Here is a 23,212-nt window from a genome sequence, read left to right on the forward strand (position 1 = left end):
TGTAATGATTTTTTTCTAGAAATTAAACTGACTATAGATTTTCTTTTTGCAAAACAGCTTAGAAACAAAAATGTTTTGTAATCATTCATTTTTTCTTTAAAAAAGTATACTTCATTACCAGAAAAGGTAACCATCCTTTTCGTATGTTACGATTCATTACAAAACATTGTAACATTCACAAGCGTCTAAATTCACACGTCATACGACCTGTGTCTTTAATTACTTTAGTTCGCTTAATTAGATCCATATACGTGTCTTGAAATTACAGGATTTAGAAGTTACATCTAATCTCACCACTTGACACGCTGCAGAGCGAATCTCCAACTACACGCTAACGTTTAACATGTTTACTTCAACGAAGTGACAAACAGTGCTACAACCGTTTACAACTACGGGTTATATGCCATGTCTTGATGATTATCGAGGATGTCTGAAGCTTGTTCTGTCAAGCAACTAACTGTTTTTCCAGCCAACTAACGTCCAACTGAGAAGTTGATTGCTCCGTGAAATAAACCATTGAAACCTTGATTACTTCGATTGCCAACAATTTCCGATTGTCAAGGCGATCGATACCTAACTGGTCATTAAGATGAAAAGTATTCTGCCCTCCCTTCGACTCGTTCAATGACAGACGAAGCATTTTCTAAGAAATTGTGCAACTGGTTCGAAGAAATTGAGTACTCGTTCGATTAAAAAGTTAATCGTTCTGCAGCTCTTGTTAAAGACAAAGTGAATTATGAGATTTCATTTCATATCAACGGTATTAAGACACGTATCGATCTCGTACAAAAGGCGATAATTGACTCAGGTTACTAATGAGACGATTAATCGGATAGAAATTTACACGTATGCAAGAGTTACAGAAAATGTAGTAAATTAAGAATTACGTGCTGGTTCTTACAATCTTCCATTGGATCGTTTAGATACGAGAGAAAATTGAAATTCGATTTAAGGAAATATTTAGAGAAAGAACGTTTTAGGATTTTGTTCGTAGGTAAGTTTAAACTATTTAGCTAGTCACTGGCTGCATTGTGTCAGTTGCAAAGTACCAAAACATTATGCATAATTTATATTTAACGTTGCTCTGTCGGGAGAATTGAAACTAAGATTGAAGTTTAAATTAAACTTTGTTGCACGAGAACCATAAATCACGCAACGAGTCAGACTCTGTATAAAATATTTAAATAATCGATAACATACGAAGGAAAGTAAATTCGCTATATAAATTGATATCGTAAGAAATTATAATAAGAATGAATTTCCTAAAGATTCTTCGGGATTAGACTATCGTAAGCGTGCCGAACAATAGCCTTAACGATTCCTGATATCGATCATTTCTCTGCTGAAACTATTACGGTCGATGTCTTTCGAAGAATTCCAATGAAAGCCTTAATGGAAGCTTTAATGACAATTTTGAAGTATTTCGAAGAAATTCAACGTCACAAATAACACTCAAAACGTGGAAAACAGTATCCAGCTTACAGAATGAGTCGTTATCTCGTGGTACGGTAAATCCAAGAGAAAAGATCAGTTAGGATATTGTCTTGCGTAATCAAAACCGAACATGCATCTAGTTAGAACGAATAATGATGCAATGTGCTCAAAATACGTGAACAATTGTATCAGTTCCGATGCAGCTGCCCACACATTACATCCTTTATCCACGTAAACCATGGACGTTCGCAATTGTTCGTTTATACAACGAGAATACTATGGTTTCCCGGAAAAAGCACCGAGCGTGCACCAACTCCTCGACCCGATAAAACCCTCGATTTTAATTCCTCCGTTTGCATCGTTATCGCGTGAATGATAAATGCGACGCGATGTTTCGTACATTTCAAGAAGGTGGTCGATTATTAGAATGTCAAGAAATCGTCGTAAAAAAAGCTGCGAAAGGAAAAATGAATTTTTGGTGGAATTCCTAACGTCTGCCTTGCGATTTTCATAAAACTTTATATCAAATTGCGTTTCATGTATTTCGAGGAATCGATAAAGGAAGAAATCATCAAAAGTATATCGTAGCGTAAGAAACGAATTTTTGATGGAGTTTTTTATTAATTTGGAAATATGGAGAAAGCAGCTCCAAAAAAGGTTTACAACGAAGAGTGAATTTCTAATGTTTAAATTATAGTCTTCTTAATAATAATTTTTCTTGAATCGATATTTTGATATCTCGTCGAATTTCCTAAGTTCTGTATCCTGTCTTAAAAGTAACTCCGTTAAATGCTGGAGTTCACGGAGTTAAAAGTCTACGAAATTTCTCAAGTTTTGAATTATGAAGCTCGAAGTTGAGAGATCGACCCAGTCTCAGTGTTTGAAGTTCGAGGGAAGCGTTGGCTATACCGAGGCGGTCTGTCCTATCATTAGCTTCATCATTCTCTTCGTTTATCTTTACATCTGTAATGAAATGCAATTTCATTTGAAAAGACACTTGAATCTTGATGAACGTGAAAAATAGCATCTTGAAGAATGACATGGTAAAACTGTGCGTAAGAGTGAACCAAGTGCAGAACAAGAAACCAGAAACAAAATAGAGACTCGATATTTAAGATTAATTATATATAGATACAAATAATAATTATAGGTAATTACAATTAGATTTGTATGACATGTAAATATTAACAGTTCTCGATAATATTCTCATTCAGTCTAATGGCAACGTTATTATAACAAAAATGCGATGTTGCAAAATAAAAAATACTACAAGATCGTTCGGAACCTCATCTTGATAAAGAACATCGATCACCCAACTTTGTATTACTAAAGTTTAATAGAATTCGAATTTAAATATTCATTTTTTTTCCTTGCAGCTCTCAAGAGAAAGTTCGAAGTTCAATTAAGCATACGAAACACGTTTTACATTTTATGTTCCTAAATAATATATCAATTTATATTATACGATGATTGTATGAAAAGTTCGTTAGCGGATAATAGGGTCAGATATCAATCTACACGTTAGGTCAGCAACTTTGTAAAACGCTATTGTAGTAAACGATATTGCAAAGTCACTAATGATCCGTCGTTCAAAATTGAGTTCAAAGCGAGTAAATTTCTTGCGCGATTAAAAAAATCTAATTACAAAGTATTCGTATACGAGCAAATCGTTATAATTACAGATACGTATCGGTGGAAGTGAATTGGCGAGAGAGCTCGATCGAACGACAGGAATTAATTGATATCGTGGTTGGTCAAAAATGATATTTAAGGGGCTGGACACGAAAAATTCCTAACGTAAATTGATTTGCGTCGACGAAACAATTTATGGTAGCGGATATCATCGATAACAAATATTCAATGGCCCTCGCTGTTCGTACGACGCGTACATCATCCACACGATGAAATCCGGATAATCACCGGTATACAGAATTTTTTATCCATCGAGTGGCTCGTTCGAACAATTTCCATAAATTTTATAATACCGAATTTTCTTCATCCCTTTTTTTTTTTTTTTTTTTTTAATTCTTTATTCTGCATATATTACATTACAAATTTTGACCGAACGATTAACCGATCAAACGATCTTGAAATTGCCTTGAAGTATCCTTAGGGCAACGTTCACGTGGTCTTCCAGTGACTTTGAATGCTCCTCGGTGACCTCAAATAACCTTGAGTGACCTCGCTTTCAAACTAATAGCGCGTAACCTTCGAATGGCTTTGTACAACTTTATGCGACTTTGGAATAACTTTCGTATAATAATAATAATTATAACTTTATTATAATTCCTAATTTCTAATTTATGATTAGAATAACACGAAACGTTTATCTTGATTAGCTATAAATAGTCTTCGAATTATATCGATGATCTATATTCCATGGTGCTTTTGTTATACGTATTAACAATGGTGAATAGATTAGGTATAATTGCTTCCTAATTTAATTGATTTAAAATATTACATTTCGACGTAATTATAACGTTGAAAACGAACAAACAGAAATGTGGAAATCATAACAATTAATGGGAAATTTATCGGCGAATTTTATGTGGGTCATAATAAATTGAAACTCGTCGCTCATTTACTAATCCATAACGGGAAATTGATTATTCTATTATTCATCGAAAAACATCTCATTTTAGGCGCAAACAAATGGACATTAATCTTGCGAAAGGAGTGGATAGTATAATTTCATAATTATTGTGGAAATGCTGGTCGTTGCCTGACACGATGATGAGTAAATTAATTAACGAGTCCAGTAATTAGTCCTACTAAATTATGAAACTCCTATCAAATATCACACTCGCAGCTTAATTCATTCACCATATTCATCGCTTTAAACGACCGTACATCTTGAATATGCATTGTTCTAATTTCCATGGTTAGCCTCTTTATGGAAATATACATACTGCTACAGTAACTTACTTTCAATGTGAACTATCGAAATTAATAATTTCCAAACTCCTTTAATTATTCAACCACGCTAAATTCAATGCTATCGATTCGCCGAGAGAACTGAAATAATTCTTCCAATTCAGTTTTACGATTCTTACGATATAAATAGGAAGCTTACTATAGAAAATGTCACGCAAATGTATCTTTCACAAAACTTGAGCAATTTCAGAAGTCGATAAATAAGATTCGTATTTTTAGCAAGAAGATATTATTATAAAATTCCAAGCTTCAAAATCTATATATATAGAAATGTATTTCAGTGCTGCGAAGCATACGGATTTTTAAATTGAAGATTTTGTAACTTCTGTAACTTTTAGCATACCCCCGACGTATCGTCGATGTTTCAAAGCATATTGGTCCTTTTGAAGTTGAAAACCATGTAATATCGACGAACGGAGAAATAATTGACATTTTCTTAGCAAGATCGAGAAAAAATGCAAGTTTCACGCGTAAACAAATCTTCCTCGGACCAAACAAAATTCCTATACCGTAAAGAGACGAAAGGGAGAAATGGCAGATCGCGATAGAGCGAAGGGAAGGAATTTAAACAGCGGTCTCGAGAAATTGTACGCCGCGGAATTCTAAAAATTACAAATTGAAATCGAAGTTCCCTTGCAACGACGACAGACGAAATGAAATACGAAGGAAATATGAGAGGGGGAATTGCAGGTGTAAAATAAACATCAGGCGCGATGAAATGTTCACTTGGAAATCCCAGCTAATCGAGTCGACTGGGCGAATAAAACGAAACGAAACGGCTGATGAAACAAAATTACCGAATCATATGGAACACGTCGAATCGAAAGGAGCATCGTCGACTCGTGGATCACTGTTTTTCTATCAGCTGGATAAAACATACAGAACCGGCGTGTATTATTATTTCAGCCGCGGTCGAACCACGTCAACGATGTAATTCACGGATTTATCGTATCGCGAACAACCTCGAGATGCAGTTTGGCTCGTGACCACTGAATTCAACCGACCGGCTCTCGACGTTCGTTCAATCTCTTTGATAGCGAAACGTTTCACCTGTAATTTAATAACTGCGCGTTTCCATAGTCGATTTAGTAAACTGGGTAAAATGCGTACGAAACGAATGACTTCGACAGGCAACTTTTCACGCAATATTTCATTGTTTAAATATTTCTTCGCGCTATAGGCATTTCAATCGTTAGCCAACGGTGTAATGATTCTTACACGCGAACACACATACGAATAAATATGCGATTTATTGGAACAACGCAGTTCTTATTTTTGCTTGCAACCTACTGTTACGCTACGAAGACTGCAACACGATAAGTCACGTTTATCTATGTTTTACCGGGAAGAAGCTTTAAGATTCGGTATGTTTGCATCAAAATTCCTGCTCGAAATTAAAGTGTATGTAATATCTTGAGAAATATGGGATTCATATTCGGGGAAATTCGCTGTAAGAGAAGCTCGTTTACACATGGTAAAACCGACAAGGAAATATTTTATTTCCAGCCATCTTATACGGTAGAACTCTCCTCGGGGATCGCTTAATACGACAAGTATTTTGAAATACTATAATACGATTCTACATTCTCCTTTTATTTTCTCTACCTTTAAAAGATAGTAGTTCTTTCTTATTTATATTCCACATTGCAATTATAATTAAGCTAAACATAAGATGCAATTACATCAAATGGTATGTATAATATTAAGTGAACAATATAGAAATAATAATCGAAGTGTCTATAGTACATCCTTAAACTTTCACGTCGATATCATAATTAATTTAAAAGATATTCAAACGAACATATTTTCAGAACATACCTCGACAAAATTATTATTAATCGCGTTAAAAGCGTCGCAATTATCCGCCAGTGAAATTGCGTTATTGGACCATCTAAACCTTCTATTCTAATCATTTTCATTTCGTTTGAAATATTCCGTACTATAATGCAGTGTTAACGAGATTCTGCATAAGGCGTAACATCGCAAGCTTAAAAAGAATAATATGTATCATTGTGTCAACGTGACAGCGTGCTACGCAGGCAAAGAGTATAGGAAAAGACTCATCGTGGCCATTGTCTGATACAAACTACGTTCTCGTCGAGCTTAAAATCCCCGAGACATATTTCATCGTCGCCCTCTGGTTGCGCGCAAGTACGTGCATTCATTTTCCAGACATTTTCAATCTCAGTATATATATATATATATATTCTCGGCAAAACGAGACCCGCTGCCGTAAATCGAATCGAGGGAAAAGTAAGCAGCGTACAACCAATGAAAACATCAACGAAACAGCGTGCGTGCTTCCCACCGTTCGAATCAATTTATCGCGCGCTATTTTCTACGGTAAAAGTCGTGCCGGCCGATCGAGCCGCGTCCAATGAAATTTATGCTATATTCGATAAAAGATACGGATCGATTTTCTCGTCGATATTACCGTCAACAGATCGATCACTTTCGCCGGATACGCGGTTTATGGAAAATAATTGTTATTTCTTTATTTTCTGACACGAGATAATTTTATATAACGAAAAACAAATGGCCATATTTGTACGTTAGTTCGTTAGCATCAGGACACTTATAACAGGAAAACGAATAAATCTCGGATATGATTTTTATTTATATCCTGACAATTATTCAAATCTTTGACAATTATTATCTGATTTAAAAGTTCGGTCAGGAGATCGTAGCCGACACTTGTGATACTTAACTCGTCGTGATTTCTCTTGTAACTCGTACAAATAGTTTTTCTAAATTTTTCCATCGTTTTTCCGATTCGCGTAAATGCAGAATCATAATCGATCCATAAGATATCGTAGTTCGAAGGTATAAAATTCAATGGCTGAAACGATCGGCTAAACTCATCCTGTGAGTTTGAGAAATAACGTAAATAGGATCAGTTACCACAGGTGATCAAACACCAGACGGTGTAAAATAGCCTAAACCAGGCGGAATTTTTCTTTAATTAATTTTGAAACTGTGCGCTATGATATAACACCTTTCGATGTTCAATTATAGCAACACCTCTACCGATACGGTGCGCGACAAAATCGAATCGTCGACTTTTGCTCGAATAATTTTACTCGCCGCGTTTTGCATTTCATTTAATTCCCATCAATCAAACGCATTTGCATTTCGCTCGATTTCGAAATTAAATTTCACTTATCGTTAGTCGATGATTCTTCAGCTAACCGATATCTTCACAGTCGAATAAATTCTCAAAATAAATACAAAATATAAAATACACAAAAGCGTGGAAACGTTTCTAGCTGGAAACATTCGTGCTTGGAAACGCGTAAATACTCCAATTAAACGCCCGCCAAGGTAACTTCGTTTAATTAAACTTTCTACTTTTGAAATTACAGCGCTTCGCCACGGCACGCCGTTTCATTCGATTCAAAATCGCACCTTGTATCACGCAGACTGTACCAAAGGGACTATTCGTCTCTTGCCTTTTGCAACGTAGCCGAAGTTTATCGAGAAACAACGATATCACAAAACGAATATCTTTTCCGTAATAGCTTACATCCTCTTGTAATGTTTTCATACAATTAGATAGAAACTTTATGATTAACCTTTCGCAAAAAATGTACTAAAATATGTACAGAAATATTTCATAAAATCATCCAATATATCGTTCTTGTCGAGCAAGCAATTAAAAAAATGTATATTCTATCGTTTTCGGTTCGATCGTTTCAGGATCGGTGTTTTAATAAAATTTTTATTCGACTCGTTGTCATGCACAATGCACAGTCGCCTGCCAGAAAAAAAAGAGCCCATTTTGGAATAAAAGTTTATTAAGTTCGTCAACTACCGTTCATCATTTTCCACTGGGAAAAATTAGCTTAATGAAAGAATTGATATTAAGAGGTAATTAATATGATTCATATTTAATTCTACGCTGATGATTATCATCATTTCGTCTCTTTCATTATAGAATTATAACACGCTTGACTAATTTCGGACAAATTTACTAAAAACTCATTCTGTTAATTGCTGCAAAACAGTTTCGTATCCAAGTTAACGCGTGCAAGAAAACCAGCGTCTGTGTACGGTATGGTATTTCGAAATAAACGATAGACTGCTTAGTTATTGGCTTTGATCGCCACCTCAAATTCTCTTCAAAGGGAGGAGAAATATTGATGTATGTCAGTTTCTAGGCAATGATTTTGCATTTTACGAGACTTTGCCTTCTTATCGACCACCGGTGAATACGGTATCGTGATACCCAAATAATACTTTACGAAGCGTTTCGTGTCAGCTAAAATAGCAGCCCGAAAAGCGTAACATATCCTGCCACAAGTATAATTGCCGGTCGTGTTCCCCGTCAAGACAAGTAGGAGATTTTAAAGCGTAAACTTCACGCGAACTTTAACGAGTTTTAATGCAGCGATATGCCTATCTAAGTACATAGCGTCTAGATATGAAAATGACGATGAAGATTAGAAAACGGTAATGAAGATTAAGTATAATCATAGGCCAAGAAAGTTTGTAATTTCTCATTCGCCGCGATTTTAATTTAGGGCATTGGATTTCTTTATGTTTTAGATTCGAAGAATTTTATTTTAAATTTAAAAAATCGGAAATTTCCTAATTATTTATAACGGTAATGAAGATTAAGTATAATCATAGGCCAAGAAAGTTTGTAATTTCTCATTCGCCGCGATTTTAATTTAGGGCATTGGATTTCTTTATGTTTTAGATTCGAAGACTTTTATTTTAAATTTTAAAAAGTCGAAAATTTCCTAATTATTTATACCTTAAACGCGAAGTTTTTGTTGTCACTTATGTTTCAGATTAAAAATATCTTACTTTTCTATATTTTAAACACTAAATCTTACAAGCTTCCGTATTTAAAATTTGGAAGCTTCATTTTTTCGCAGTCTTCAAATTTTCAAATTCGAAAATCTCTCTCGATGGAAAATTGGTAGATTCGTTACGATTGAACTTTAGAACGTTTCAATTTTCTGTACCTGAAATTTGTAATCTTTCGATCTGTCCTATTTGACACTCAAAATCTTTCCATCTTCTGCGTTTTTCCAATAGAAAATCTTTCTATTCGTTACGATCGAAATTCAAACTTCTTCGAGTTTCTACAATTTAATATCGAAATCCTTCGGTCCGTTATCTTTTGAATGGAATTTCTGTTTAACATCGCGACGTTCAACGTCCAGAAATGAAACGAATCGTAAAAGAACGTAACGACGTATCTTTCTTTAACGTCGAACTCACGGAAACGCGACGCGATTCTAATTGTAAACGACTGCTTTGACGGGGATATGACATAATTTTATCAGGCGACAAGGAAACAAGCCAAGCGTCACGAATGAATTTCATAATTCGATACAGCGACGATCGATCGACGACTTTCAATTTAGATGCGCCGATAGAACAACGTTCCATTAACCCTGACCATAAAATAAAGAGAATTTAATTAATAAAAGGACTCATTCTACAGTTTCACGTAATCCTGTAAATCGTTTCAATTTTTCAACCACTCAATTTATTTACGTAAAAAGAATACTAAGTTGTCAATACTTTTGCCAGAGAATAATATTAATATTGATAATACATATTCGAAATTTCATAAATTTTCATTACTAAATTTTTGAAATTCATTAAAGTTAGGATAAAACTGCTGTTATACTTATCGTTCATAGCTTGAGATCTTTCAGTTGGTTTCACGTTCGAACATTTCCCATTCCCATATATTAAATCCAAAATCTTTCGATGGATTACACAATAAAATCTCGATTATTCGAATTTTTCATATAATCGAACGATACGCATCCAACTACATTCTACGCTATAAATTACAATTTTTTTACATATTGCACGTATCAAATACATTCGTTTTAATCGTCTTTCTTCTTCTAATCGTCCTGACCTGCTAAATTGGATATCTCTTCCAAAGTTAGCACTTTCTCGGGAAATACTTTCTTGCCGTGTTTCACACCACCTGATGACTATCTCCGATGTTGCAAATGTTTGTAATTGCAAAAGTTACAGATACAGCACTACTTACGTCTACATCAAAATTTCACACTTTCGCCTTTTAATGTCGCAAACTATCGATTCGCCAATGCCGCAAGATGCTGCTATTTAATATTAGTTATGGTTCTATCACTGCCTTAATCGATTCAGTATTTCACGTTCCTCCTGAATTGATAAAACGGTACACTTACGTTTTGGCATATTGTTGCGAAACATAAAGATCAACTGACAACGACGTGTTGACAACACAGACGATATGTGTCTCACTTAGACAAACGTATATCCACAGTACATATTTACCAGGATAATCCAGGTTTTATTCGTGTATTTGAAATTCAAAAGTGTCATTCAATGATTTACACTTTGTAATGGAAAGTCTTCCGATTTGTCGTGATCAAAACTCGAAACATTTTCATCCTCTATACTTATTCGGATAGAGTGTCCCGCAATTTATTAAGAACTGAATTTTAAATCGAAAGTCTCTGGTCTCGTTATTTTTCGAATTGTAAATGTTTGGTAGTCCGCTGTATCTCAAATTCGTGTCGTACACCGTCAACGTAATTTCAAACCGCCTCTCATAAATTTCTGCCATAAAATTAGGACATGATACGTGGTATGCGCAAATTTGCATCGTATGTCCTGAAATACGTTATTACGAACGTCTGGTTAATTTCACTGTCGATCCAGGTCTATTTAAATTTAAATACGACGTCTCGTCGAAAGCTCATTTATATAAATGTCAGCTATATTTTTATAAATAATAGTAACTTTCTTCTATTTTGTATCACGCATATGCAACTACCCCGATAAATATACAATACAAATGTTAATAGAAACTTGTTGATAGAAGGATCGTAATTTTTATTCAGTTTCGCGACGCAAAACAACTTCTTCTCTCGCGTCTAAGAAAATCCTCAACCTCGACAAGGAGAATGAAGCGAGACGTAATTTAAGAACTTCGAATAGAATTCCTGAAACGCTTTACGTTCTTCTACGCGGTATATTCCACCTCTCTCATACATGCAAACATTCCAAATTTTGTTCCACTTAAAACGCGTTCTACGTGGCTAGCAAATGCGGAATTAACCTTGGCGTAGTCAAAGAACAAAAGCGCAATTCGTCATTACCAAATGTAATCGTTCGTTGATGGCTAAGTCAATGGATCTATTCTTCGTGGAGAAGCTCCGTTCGTGTGAATTTATTTGCTTCCCAATTTGCTTCCCTGTTTGCTTTTTCTTGTCCGTCTTAAAACATAGGCATTCGCAGTTATATATGTATTAGCCATTACATCACATTTTCCATTACCACAGATATCTAACCAAATTATTTGATCATTCAATTTGTTCGATCGATGTTATGGAACGTAAATTTGTTCAAGTAATGTTATAAAAATTAATCTAACAGAATTATTTGATTTAATGATATATATATACCGTTGAAAATAATTGGAGAAACAATTTTTCAAAGCATCCGCTTCTTATTTCCATTGGAGAGCTTTTCTCGTCTTTATTTGTTTAAATGGTACGATAAAATCATCCTTAGCGATTCTTTAATCCTAGTAACTGGGTAATTGCTTCGTAACATTTTTTTACAATCGAAGGTACTCAAATGTAAAAGCTGCTGAAACTCCCCGTTAATTTGTGATAACGAAATAAAAATTCAGACTAAAGCTGTTAATATTTCCCTTCCGAAGTTAAAGGGGAAACGAAATAGGTTAATAGTTCTTTAATTACATACTATTCTATTTTTATTATATCGCTCCATCGATTGCAGTAAACGAGTTCTATTGTGGATCGGTCGAACTATATGCACGAACTTTAATTACGAACTTTCAAACGGTAGAATAATATAATATAAAATTGATTACACCGAATTCTACCGATAGCAGAGCGAAACGAGATACAAACATTGGCTGGGCCAAACAGGTCTTACGTACATCGCTTTTGTGCCAAGCGATTAATTCGTAATCTACTTGTCGTCAAATATCAAAGAATGGCTTGATACGGTTGCGGTTCAAAGCAACGAGGCAAGAGCTGTTTCTGAATGTCAGAAGGAAAATTATGCTTCGAGTTACCCCTCTAAACATCGGACGTTATTCATGGAAGTCGATTCAAGTAACATTTAAATTCCATCGCCATCTATTTACTATCTATTTGTTATTTATCCTACATCTATTTATGCTTCGAAGTATAAGTCATAAGATATTTCGTGAATTTTTTTAATTTTTTTGCCTCTACGGAATGGTATGCGCGTGAGAGTTTCATACAAAGCGGTAAAAAGGTAATTCAATATGTCTGTATACATGTGCTTTTTCTCAAGCTACATTCATCGCGTCAAGATTATTCTACGAACAAAATGTGAGAATTAAACAAATGTGTTTTGCTTTACCGAAACCTGAACTTTGTACTTTCGTTGCTACATTATATAAAGAATTAAAATAAATAATTTTCTAATAGTCTTCTAATAGAAAAGATTCTTTCGTTTTATGAGGAGATAATAGACGCACGTTTTTTGTTTTATATTATTCTGTCGAATTACGTACGATCCATTTTGTTCTGTTGAGATAAACACCGTGACATTTCACAGACTTGGTTTCACGTTTGTATAAAGGTGCACTGTTGTAAAAAACACGTTTGCGAAGGAAAAACACTTTCCGAACAACTAACTGTCCTAAAACTTTCGAATCGTACTATACGTATCACACAGCCTACGTAATATTTATTCAACCGCTACTCTACGATTTTCGCCAAAGATGAAGAGCCACGCGATAATAAAACTTTTCCGTATTTAATCCAATAAAAAGCTACGATATAAAAAACCATCGGAATTATTTGTGTTCCTTTACCCAGCTAGCTATCGATACAATACTCGACAGTAACCGATTTACTTTGGAAAACAAACAGAACCGCACAGTATAACGAGAATTAAGCGATTCCTCGCTTCGTCTTCGCCCTACTTTTTTCATTACATACGAGCCAGACATTCGAGGTTGCTATCATTTCCCGCTGGGCTTGCAGTTCAGCTCGCAAAACCGTCCGAAAAGTCAAATAAACAATTCCAAACGGAATTGGGAAAAATATTGGCAAACAGAGAAGTCCATACGAGCCTGTCTCGAAGCTCGGTTTATTTCCATTTCTCGCCCCTCAAAGACGCTCAGATCACCCAGCAAAATTTCTCAAAGGCAAATAAAGGAAGCTTTTACGATCTCTTGACGTGTTATCGCAGTTTCCCGCTCTTTCTTTCCCTGTTTCTTCTCCTCGTCTGTCGGACATTCTTTCCACGTATACACGGGGCAAACGCCCTTTTTTTGCACGGACGAGGGTCTCTCGAAGGAGAAAGCGGCTGAAAGTAAAGGATTTTCAGTCGGCTTCGTTCTGACTCGATAGCACGCGACCGCGTGTACAACAATCGTATCGAAACCAGGCTATCGATTAACCGTGTATCGTAGCGCGGGCAAAATCACGAGCTTTCGGTAACCAAATTCGGCTGGCATCGAGTTTTATACGAAATTCGTGTATGTAGCGAATACGTGCAACGAAATGTTCTCCGGTTTCGTTTCGATGAAATCAGTACGAGTACGATACAGCAGTAAATCAATGCTCAAACATCGCAACTCCGCAAACCTTATCTATACGTCGAATCTATAATGCGCTGACTTATCTCGTAACAATTACATCTCGTGCTCGATGTAGATTCGACACGGAGATAAGGTTCGTTAGTTTGAGACGTTTGAACAACCGAATTGACAGTAATTTGAGACACTGTTATTCGAAGTAGAATCTAACCCGTGATTCGATATTCCCAGTTTAATGCTTCCGTGCTATTTACCTTTTGGTCATTGCAATTTCTCTTTGGTGTCGCAAGCTACGTAGATAGATAGGTAAAATCATCAGCGTTGTGCTTTTTTTTACTACTGTAAGTTCAATCAGTATCCTAGTGTCGTGGTCTTTATTTTCGAAAATTCTTTTTGATATATTTCAGTAATTTTTTATTACTGAAATTCCTTTCGCGCTACCCTCGGTTCTTTTCACCGCTGCAACTTATTTTTAAATATTCTTGTAAACTACCCTTCTTTTATTACTGGGAATAAAATTTCCGATGAATTTGAATCATTCTTTATATTACTGAAATTCCTTTTTTAGGTATTCGTTTTCTTTCTCCCTTTTTTTTTTACCACAACCTGCTTTTGAACATTCTTTAACTGCTTTCTCGTTATTGGATTTCAATGCATCAGCATCGTCATTCTTTAATCTATGAAATTCTTTCGCCGGTGTTGCCCTTGAAAGGTTCAATTCTTTTTCATCGCTGTAATTCCTCATTAATGCCTTCTCGTGGCAGTTCTCAGCGTGTGGAAGTTTTCCTAAACCCTAATTGCATCGCGGTAGGAATCCGTCGTCGAAAGGAAGCTCGTGGGGTGATAGATAATTATATTATTTCTCGCTATTGATTCGCAATGGGTATCGTCCGTGACAGTAGTTGAAGCCGAATGAAATTATTCCTAGCAAGATCCACAGAAACTAGAAAATAGACATTTATGGAATATCAGACAACGTATGGTTACATCCGACATGTGAAATTCATAATACCATATCTGACGGCTTGTTCGAGTCTCTCTCATGATATTCTGTGAAAACGGCCGAGTACTCGTTATAAATTGATTACCTTAATTTATGATGGAGAGATAACAAAATTGCACTAGCATTTTCTCATGCAAAGTGCGCTACACGCCGTTGATCCTACTTGTTCGAGAAATTCAACATATTCCCTCTACGTATGTGTATTTTTAATAATTTGCTTCGGTAGTTTTATCGCGCCAAAGAACATTAACACAGTATAAATACTATTATCGATTCACCTATAATGGCAGTCCCTAATTCGTAAGATTCAAGGATATCGAATAAGTTACGACCAAATTTAATGGAAAATAAGTCTGATTAAACGTAACACGGGTATTGAGGATAAGAGAATAATTTAGCGTTTTACATCACCCTGAATCCGATTTATCCAGATATATATCAGAATCTAAATTACACACTCTATCCACGTATTTTCACGCAAAATGTATTATTTAAATCCGGTTGTTTCTAGAGTTTGACCTTCCTTAATTTACCTTAACTTCATCTCTACCTACAAATCACTAATATTTCCACCTACAACTCATTGGATTAATCTATTAACCAGGTGATCCTTTAACCAGGAATTTCTGCAACTCTAAAATTACAATAAATGAAATAAATTAAATTATGCGTAAGAAATTAACATTCCGAGTGGCGAGTTAACTCATCATCCACGGTTAACGACATGCAAATATCCTTATTCGTTTCTAATTCAATATTTGCTGTAGCTTTATCATCGGTTACACGTTAATTAACACGCTAATTAAAAGAAACAGATTTCTACTACTACGATTTCTACAGATTTCTACGAAAAGAAACAAATTTCTACTACTCCGATAATCCCAGTATCCCCTTGCCTAACTGATTTTTTCAACAAATATATTCATCGACGTTGGCTATTTATTATTTATCGTCCTCGACGTCATGCCCGAGGAGAAACACTGAAATATTGCACGCGAATTATTATCGATATAGATATAATCTTTTGCATAACACACAATACGGAACTAAAGTTACAGTTGAGGTTGGAATTTCATGCAAATACAGCTCGCCTCTGTTGCTCTTGATTCGTAATCTACGCCGCGAGTATCGCGAGATATTATAAAGCGAAGGCTTAAGTAACAAAGAGCTACGAAAGCTTAGAAGTAGCTAAAAGAAAAATAAGCGAAAAATGCAATATCCTGCTATAATATTGCCGAGAATGAAAGACATACTACTATAATATTCCAGTCACAAATTCTTCGCAAATGGTCTTCTCATCTTTTCCAGACCCGCTAGGCGACCTTAAATCTTGCTACGCCTTTAATCACCGATAGCTTCGGAATAATTTATTCAATCGCTATATATCGATACTTGACTAGCCAAATTTGATATTCGAAATTATCGATGATTAATCGAAGATATATTAGCTAGCCGTGTTAAACTTTAAATTGTAGACGGACTTCCTTCCTAATTTCCTTCGTAAATTATTCGTATCGGAACACGCTGGGGTTCGAAACTTTCCGATCGATCGACGCGTTTATTTCGATCACAGAAATACACGTCGCACGAACCAAGACGATGCTGCTACAGGTCAAGGAAAGCTACCGAATAATACTCTTAACCTGGCCATTAACTATGAAGGAGTAACTCTTTCGGTATCATAACATACGACGTACATTGACGGTTGCAACTATGGTACATGTGTGTCACCAGAATATCTCTATGGCACGCTAAAACCACGAACCTGTAAGGCACAGCGCCGCACCCACGCCGGTGCACTTTTATCAGACAAGTGTACTTGCTTTCATGGTTATCCCGAGATAAAACGCGACGCAGCACTGGACATAGCAATTTTCGCAAGTTGCTCGTCTTTTGAAAGTACGCAAGTTTAATTAAGATCATCGTTTACCGTTATCGAAACGAAGTTATTTCCGAGGCAATGGGAATATTTTCATCGCACTGCGTTGGCAACTAAGCGATTGCGGATTTTGTCAATACCACCTAATGACAAAATCCGCAATCACTCAGTTGTCCATCCAATAGATTGAAAAGTATTAATCGCGTACGCTATATGTAAAATATTTAAGCTTGCGATTTGTAAGAATTTCTTTTTTGTTTCTTTTTTATGGTCCTCAAATAGGAACCATGGTGAAGGAGGGTAATTATTAAACTTTTATTTTCAATACTATACAAACGAGTTTCGACGAATAGTAGGATATTCGGAGAAATGTTATCTGACAGGGAATTCTACGAATTTTGGGAATTCCGATTAAAACAATGTAGCTAATCCGGGTTTTAGGATGCAACGATGTAACTTCGTATAGGGCCGAGATTCAACTGGTATTTAATTAGGACCTAACGAAGACTGAGCCAGAGGTTAACCATGATTCGACCAAACGCTATAGTTGAGAGGCAATCGAAATTTAATTGAAGCCTAACCGAGAGGCAATCAACGACGAACAAACTGCTTCAGTCCTCCGATTAAAAATTAAGCCTTACGCAATTCTGCTAATGTTGGCAAGTTAAAAAGTTTTTGACGATGCAAAGGGCAACGTACGAGGTATATTTTGCAATGAAAGAATTTATCTAATATCAATCGTATCGACTAATAGTAAAAAATGATTATAATAAGACAATAAGAAGAATTGGAAAAACCGTTTCATAAATGATTTGTCGAAATTCCACGCGAATTCGTTCGTCTTATTACGAGACAGATTCCTTCAAGAAATTCGCTGAATGGCTTTCTTGAGTATTTCATGTATAACCGTCTCGTCAAGTTACTCTCAAGGTAATATTAACTACTTACTGTATTATGTGATATTCTATTCTGAGAGATGTTAAAATAGAAGAAAAGGAGGCAAAAGCGAAAGCCGAAGCTTAATGATAAGAAGCCACATGCGACAGACTTTCGATCTGGGAATTAACTCTTGTCTATGATCCGAATAACCCATTTTCGATTCAATGAACTCCCACGTAGCAGGAAATAGAGAAATCTAAACCCTCCGTACTTCGCACCTGAATAATACAAATTAAATAAGTCGTTTCATTAAAAATAAATACTTCGATCTACCGCGTCCAACCACCGAACAAAATGAAATTCTACTTTTCATCGACGATTCTCTACTGAAAATAAAATAAAAATCCATTACATTTTCCACGAGAAATAAAACGAATAAATAGAAACAAACCGGTACTTTTTGTTTCAGAAATATCTGTTCTAAAATAAAGAGATCTCGAAAAACAACTGTATATTCTCGTTTCACCTGTGGGAATAAATTTTATTTTCGATTTCGATATTCATACCTTCACGCTTGAAGCCTGTTCTTCGGGCACTTCGATACTTCGAACAACATCTTCGTGCCTTTACGCGTAAATAACCGTGATGGATCACCATGAAAACGGAGCATCCACCATAAAATCCAGCATAATATTACACGGTCGATTTACAAACAACAACGAGAATTTCAATTTCGATGATGCGGTTGCTATAACGTCGAGATATTTACAAGCTTCATTCGCTCCTTGCGAGTCTTACTACGCAGTCCTCGAAATTTTATTTTTCAATCTCGAGCTTCTTCCAACAGATAAAAAGGCTTCTAATATTTGAAGCATCGATCGGATAGAAATTCGTTACCCAAAGAAACGTTCATTTAGAGTTGTCCTAATCGGAGAAGTTCGCGTGTTTTCTGATAATTAAGATTCAATCTCGATCGAAGAAACTTTAACAAGGAACAACAAGTTAACAAGTATAAATTTGCACGCAAATTTGTCAAATAAGAAACATCAATCTCACTCTACAAATTAGCAACGAGATAAGAAAATGCTCGACGAAACGTATTATTCACGGCAGAAGGAAAGATCATGCGAGTAATCGTTTTCCTCCAGAGAAGAAAGAGAAATAGAAAAATATTCCAAGGACATTTCAATAAGAGTTTTCAATAAGTATTTAATAGCAAAAATTCTTTGGATTTTACATGTGAGACTGAATACAGAACCAAGAGAATATGAAACAAGTGAATAGCGACCTCGTGAAACTTTTCTGCTTTTCTTTCGTTGCTCGCGTTTCAATGTCCACTGTCCACGAGGGATTCAAAGGCAGTACATACATATATTTCACGCAACGATAGCGTTCTCATTTCTGTGTGTAACAAGTATCGTTCTTCTCTTTTTTCCCTCATCTGTTTGAACGTCGAACGTTCAAACGCACACCGGAAATGGGTTTTCGAAACGCCGATTTCTCATACCGATGAAACGCGGCTCCTGCGACCGAACACCGGCGGGATCTTCCTAAAATTTCTTTAGTCGCTTTAGAACTTTTCGTTTTCTACGCGACGACGAATTTTCTATTCTCAATGCAGGAATTTATGATAACTGCGTAACGCGCAATTAAAATTAGCAACAAGCAAGTTGAATATAAACGCTGTAAGGATTAAACCCTGAAACTTTTGATCGCTGACTTTTTGAAAATACACGAAATTGTTGAAATTTTCCAGATTCTTTCATATTGTATGAGATTGCTCGATCAGATTAAAACGACCTTTCCCATTGAATATTTTATAGGATTCGCCGCTGGCAAACGCGCAAAAGGCTTTATGAAAATCCACCGTTGCAGATTTTCCTGCATCGATGTTCTTCCAATCGAATAACATACGAGCGGAATACCATTTCCTCTTTTTACCGTTGCCTTTATAAAAAAAGATCGGCGGATCTTCTCTTTTAAAATGATCTACGGCGATCGATAAACGAAACTTGGTAGTTCACTACTTGGTAGTTATAAATGACGATTCATAACTTGAACTAATTTCTTAGTCGATACATTCGTTCCAAAGTGAATTAGAGCAACGAACGAAGAAAACGAATTTCAGTAATTCAAGCGTTGTGTCATAAAATCGAACGTTTCTCTTCGCGATATTTTCTTCTTCGCGATATTTTCGCGGTTAAATACTCCCAATTAATTATTTCTTCTTCTATCGCTAGAAAACATCATAACGAATATAAACCGAAATAACGAACTTCCTACTCTTTAGTTTATTTTTAACAAGCCGAAATTCTGTTGCTAAACTCGAATCGCTAAATTTCGATTCCGGTTCAACGAGCAACCCTCTCAAATTTCACTTACATTTCGAAATAAAAAGACCCCCTCGGTCGCGCGTATTTTCTAAATTGGAAATTATCGTTTCACCGTGAAAAGCTAACGTAAATTAGTCGGCGCGGATCAACACAATGAGAGGCGCAGACGGGAAATAATTGACCGAATCTGCGGGAATAATTGCTGTCGGAGTGTCAGGGCTATACAGTTCGCAGAGATTCAATATCATTGGAATAATAAAACAAGGTACTTACCAAGGACACGATGATCAACCGGTGTACAGACAACAGAAATATGCGCGGAAGCTGCGATTTATTATCATTTACTGCATTTTAATCGCGACTAGATCAACCGAACTGATTTAATTGATCTGCAACCGCGATCGACCGATTCTCGTTTAGATAAGAAGCATTTTCAGTTCGACGAAAGAAACGAGCATCTTACATTCACGGGGTATCCACGTGTTTTCATTAAGAGTAGTCGTTCATTTAATTTCATTGGTAATTGTAATAATTGTAGTTAATTAAATTCGTATTATCAGTCGCATTCGACTGTTTGTCAAACCATCGAATTTCTTTTTATTTTATTTTTCCGATTGCCTTTCCTAGTTCATTTCTCCGGCGATTTTATCTCGACAAAATTCGCAATGACTATCGAATTTGCTATGATATTATATCGGGTAAGTGCAGAATCTTGTTGCCCGTCACAAAGTAGATACACATCAAGTATTAAAACACGTTTCTCTCTATTCTGACGAACGAGGCAAGTGAATTTATAGTTGCGCGCATCGCGATTCAATTTATTCATAATATTTTATCTTTTTACGGAAGAAACTTTTATGAATAATCGCCGAGTAATTTACGTATAATAGAATCGCGCGAATAATCTACGAATTATAGAATTCTACAAATAATTCACATGTAATAGAATCTCAGGAATAATCCATGGATACGTTTCAAATGTTCGATATGTTCCAAATAATAGACAAATATTGGAATCTTGGAAATAATCTACGAACGATCTATGACAATCTGTTCATAATAAAATCGTATGATCGTTTTACGAATAATCTGTAAATAATCTACGAATCTAATCCTATTAATCCTATTGATAATCTATCGTTTAAAGGCTTTTGCATGATAATACAATTTCTGTATAAAGTTTCTTATTTTTGTTTTGGCGTAAAAAAACGTAAAATTTCGAACTTACGTCGGAATCTCGTTGAATAAAAAGATTTGATGCGTGGAACAATCGTGCCTTGTTACGGTAGAGATTTTTATCGGATTCGTTCAATTTAACTTTCTGAATTACGATATGAATCGTCTAATTTATTTTTTACGAAAGCATTCTCAGTAAATATATGTTAAACGTTTAATAGCAGTTGAACGTTCGACAATGGAAAAAGTGAGCGCAACAAACGACAATCAACCGTGGAATAGATCCCGTTGTTCTCAAGCATTTCCGGTTTATTGTTAGCAGTTCGAAAGCTACATTGATGCAAAGAAGTTCGGAATACTTGGCAAATAAGATACAGTTAACCCGTATGAAATCTCACGGACGCGACGGCATGGTAGTTCGGTTATTTTGATTAAAGTTTTACTACGTGAAATTTATTTTCTTATAGAAAGTAAAAACTTAAAGTAACGAGCAAATTGTGTGAACATTCGGTAGGGAAATATATTGCAATACTTACAATCATTAATTGAAACAAAATGAAAATAAGAGCAAGAAATTTACGATAACTTAATAAAATATTTCAATTTCAAATTCCAAATTCCGATTTGCTAACACGCAACTTTAAAAAATAAGCTTTTCAACAAGCAATCTTGCAAAGATTTAGATTTTTATATATAACATTAAATTTGTCAAATGTAATTTACGATATATTAGCTTAATGCATCTTGCATAAAACTATCTAGAAACTATACTAAAAATAATTTCATAGAAAACATTTCATAGCAAAAATACTACCAAATCAAATATCTTCGCAAAAAAGTAACTGTTAGAGATGTCCTCTAGAAGCAACCGTTAATTCTTTAAAAGCAATCACTTTATTTTATCAATCTACATTTAATCCTAACCTAAGAAAACCAATAAGAATCGAGCAAAATCTGTTTCTATTCTATAACGATGTTTTGTTACAATGTCCTATGCAAACATCGATATGTTACGTTTACCTTCGTCCTGTTCGAGTATTTAAGTTTACGCGAGGAAGAAAATTTACTTCGCGAAGAATTATAAACAAGACTCCTTAAATTAGAAGCAGTAGAAAATAAGCAAAGAATCAGTAAAAAAGAAGCAGTATTTGAAAATATGTCACAACGGTCTAATAGTACATTCATAGAGGTCGTTAAAAGTGCATTCATACTTAAATGGCGTCTAAATCAAAATTTATATGCCTGCCAATATTCACATACCGATGCAAATCTTCAATTACTTCGTACCAATATGCTTTCTACGAATCATTTGCCATGACACGACGTAGTACAGTAACACGTTACGAAAAGTTTAATTAACGAAAGTTATAATGCTTGAAATGAAAACTAAGATATCTTTACAGTTGTTATTTTGCCGCGAATTATTTAGCGTCGTTACCAGATTTATATGAGATGTGTCAGATTTAAAGAGGCTGGGAATTGATGAGTCACCGTTTTGTCACACGAAGCTTCTGTCATTATTTCGTAGCCGAACCGAAGCATGAACACACAAACACCAAAATTGAGAAACTTTTTCGAACAAGAACTTTAAAAACTGCGAATCACGCGGCCGCGCATCGGCAACTGAACACTTCTAGTGATAGAAAACGTGACTCGAAGTGCGCGCGCAACCACTACCGGCATGATGGCGCTGCTGATGCTTCAACCCTTACCGCGCACACTCTGCGATTCGATTGGATTCAAATTGCTGTCATAAATATACGAATAACCAAAATCAAAAATTCTTAATTTTATACGCGATCTGTTAGAAAACTACAATATTTATCAATATCGTACTAACACCTTGATTGTCATAAGACTGGTAATACTAGAATTAATTAAAATATCTAAATTTAAGATATGGTCATAATTTCGTAAAAATTTGTAATATTTCTATTACAAATTTTGGGATTTTTAATATTATAGTAACGACTTAATTTAGTAAATGCATCATAAAATGCCTAAATAAT

The 23,212-nt window shown here is 35.4% G+C and overlaps 1 protein-coding gene across 6 annotated transcripts in view; it reads right to left on the reverse strand.

The window, feature by feature from the left end:
• The window catches only part of LOC126917899 (calcitonin receptor-like), a 165,515-nt gene extending 142,671 nt beyond the window's left edge, over nucleotides 1-22,844 (reverse strand). The window contains exons 1-2 of one of the 6 annotated variants that reach the window (XM_050725324.1): nucleotides 22,642-22,844; nucleotides 20,301-20,351 (exon numbers count right to left, since the gene is read on the reverse strand). The gene's annotated coding sequence lies outside the window, so the exon portion shown is untranslated. Of the gene's footprint in view, nucleotides 1-20,300; nucleotides 21,786-22,463 lie in introns of those variants that run through there. The other 5 variants (XM_050725334.1, XM_050725327.1, XM_050725325.1 and 2 more) reach the window with 5 other exon arrangements.
• Between the last annotated feature and the right edge of the window lie 368 nt (nucleotides 22,845-23,212).

This window comes from Bombus affinis, chromosome 6, assembly GCF_024516045.1.
Source record: "Bombus affinis isolate iyBomAffi1 chromosome 6, iyBomAffi1.2, whole genome shotgun sequence".
NCBI classification, from domain to species: Eukaryota; Metazoa; Arthropoda; class Insecta; order Hymenoptera; family Apidae; genus Bombus; species Bombus affinis.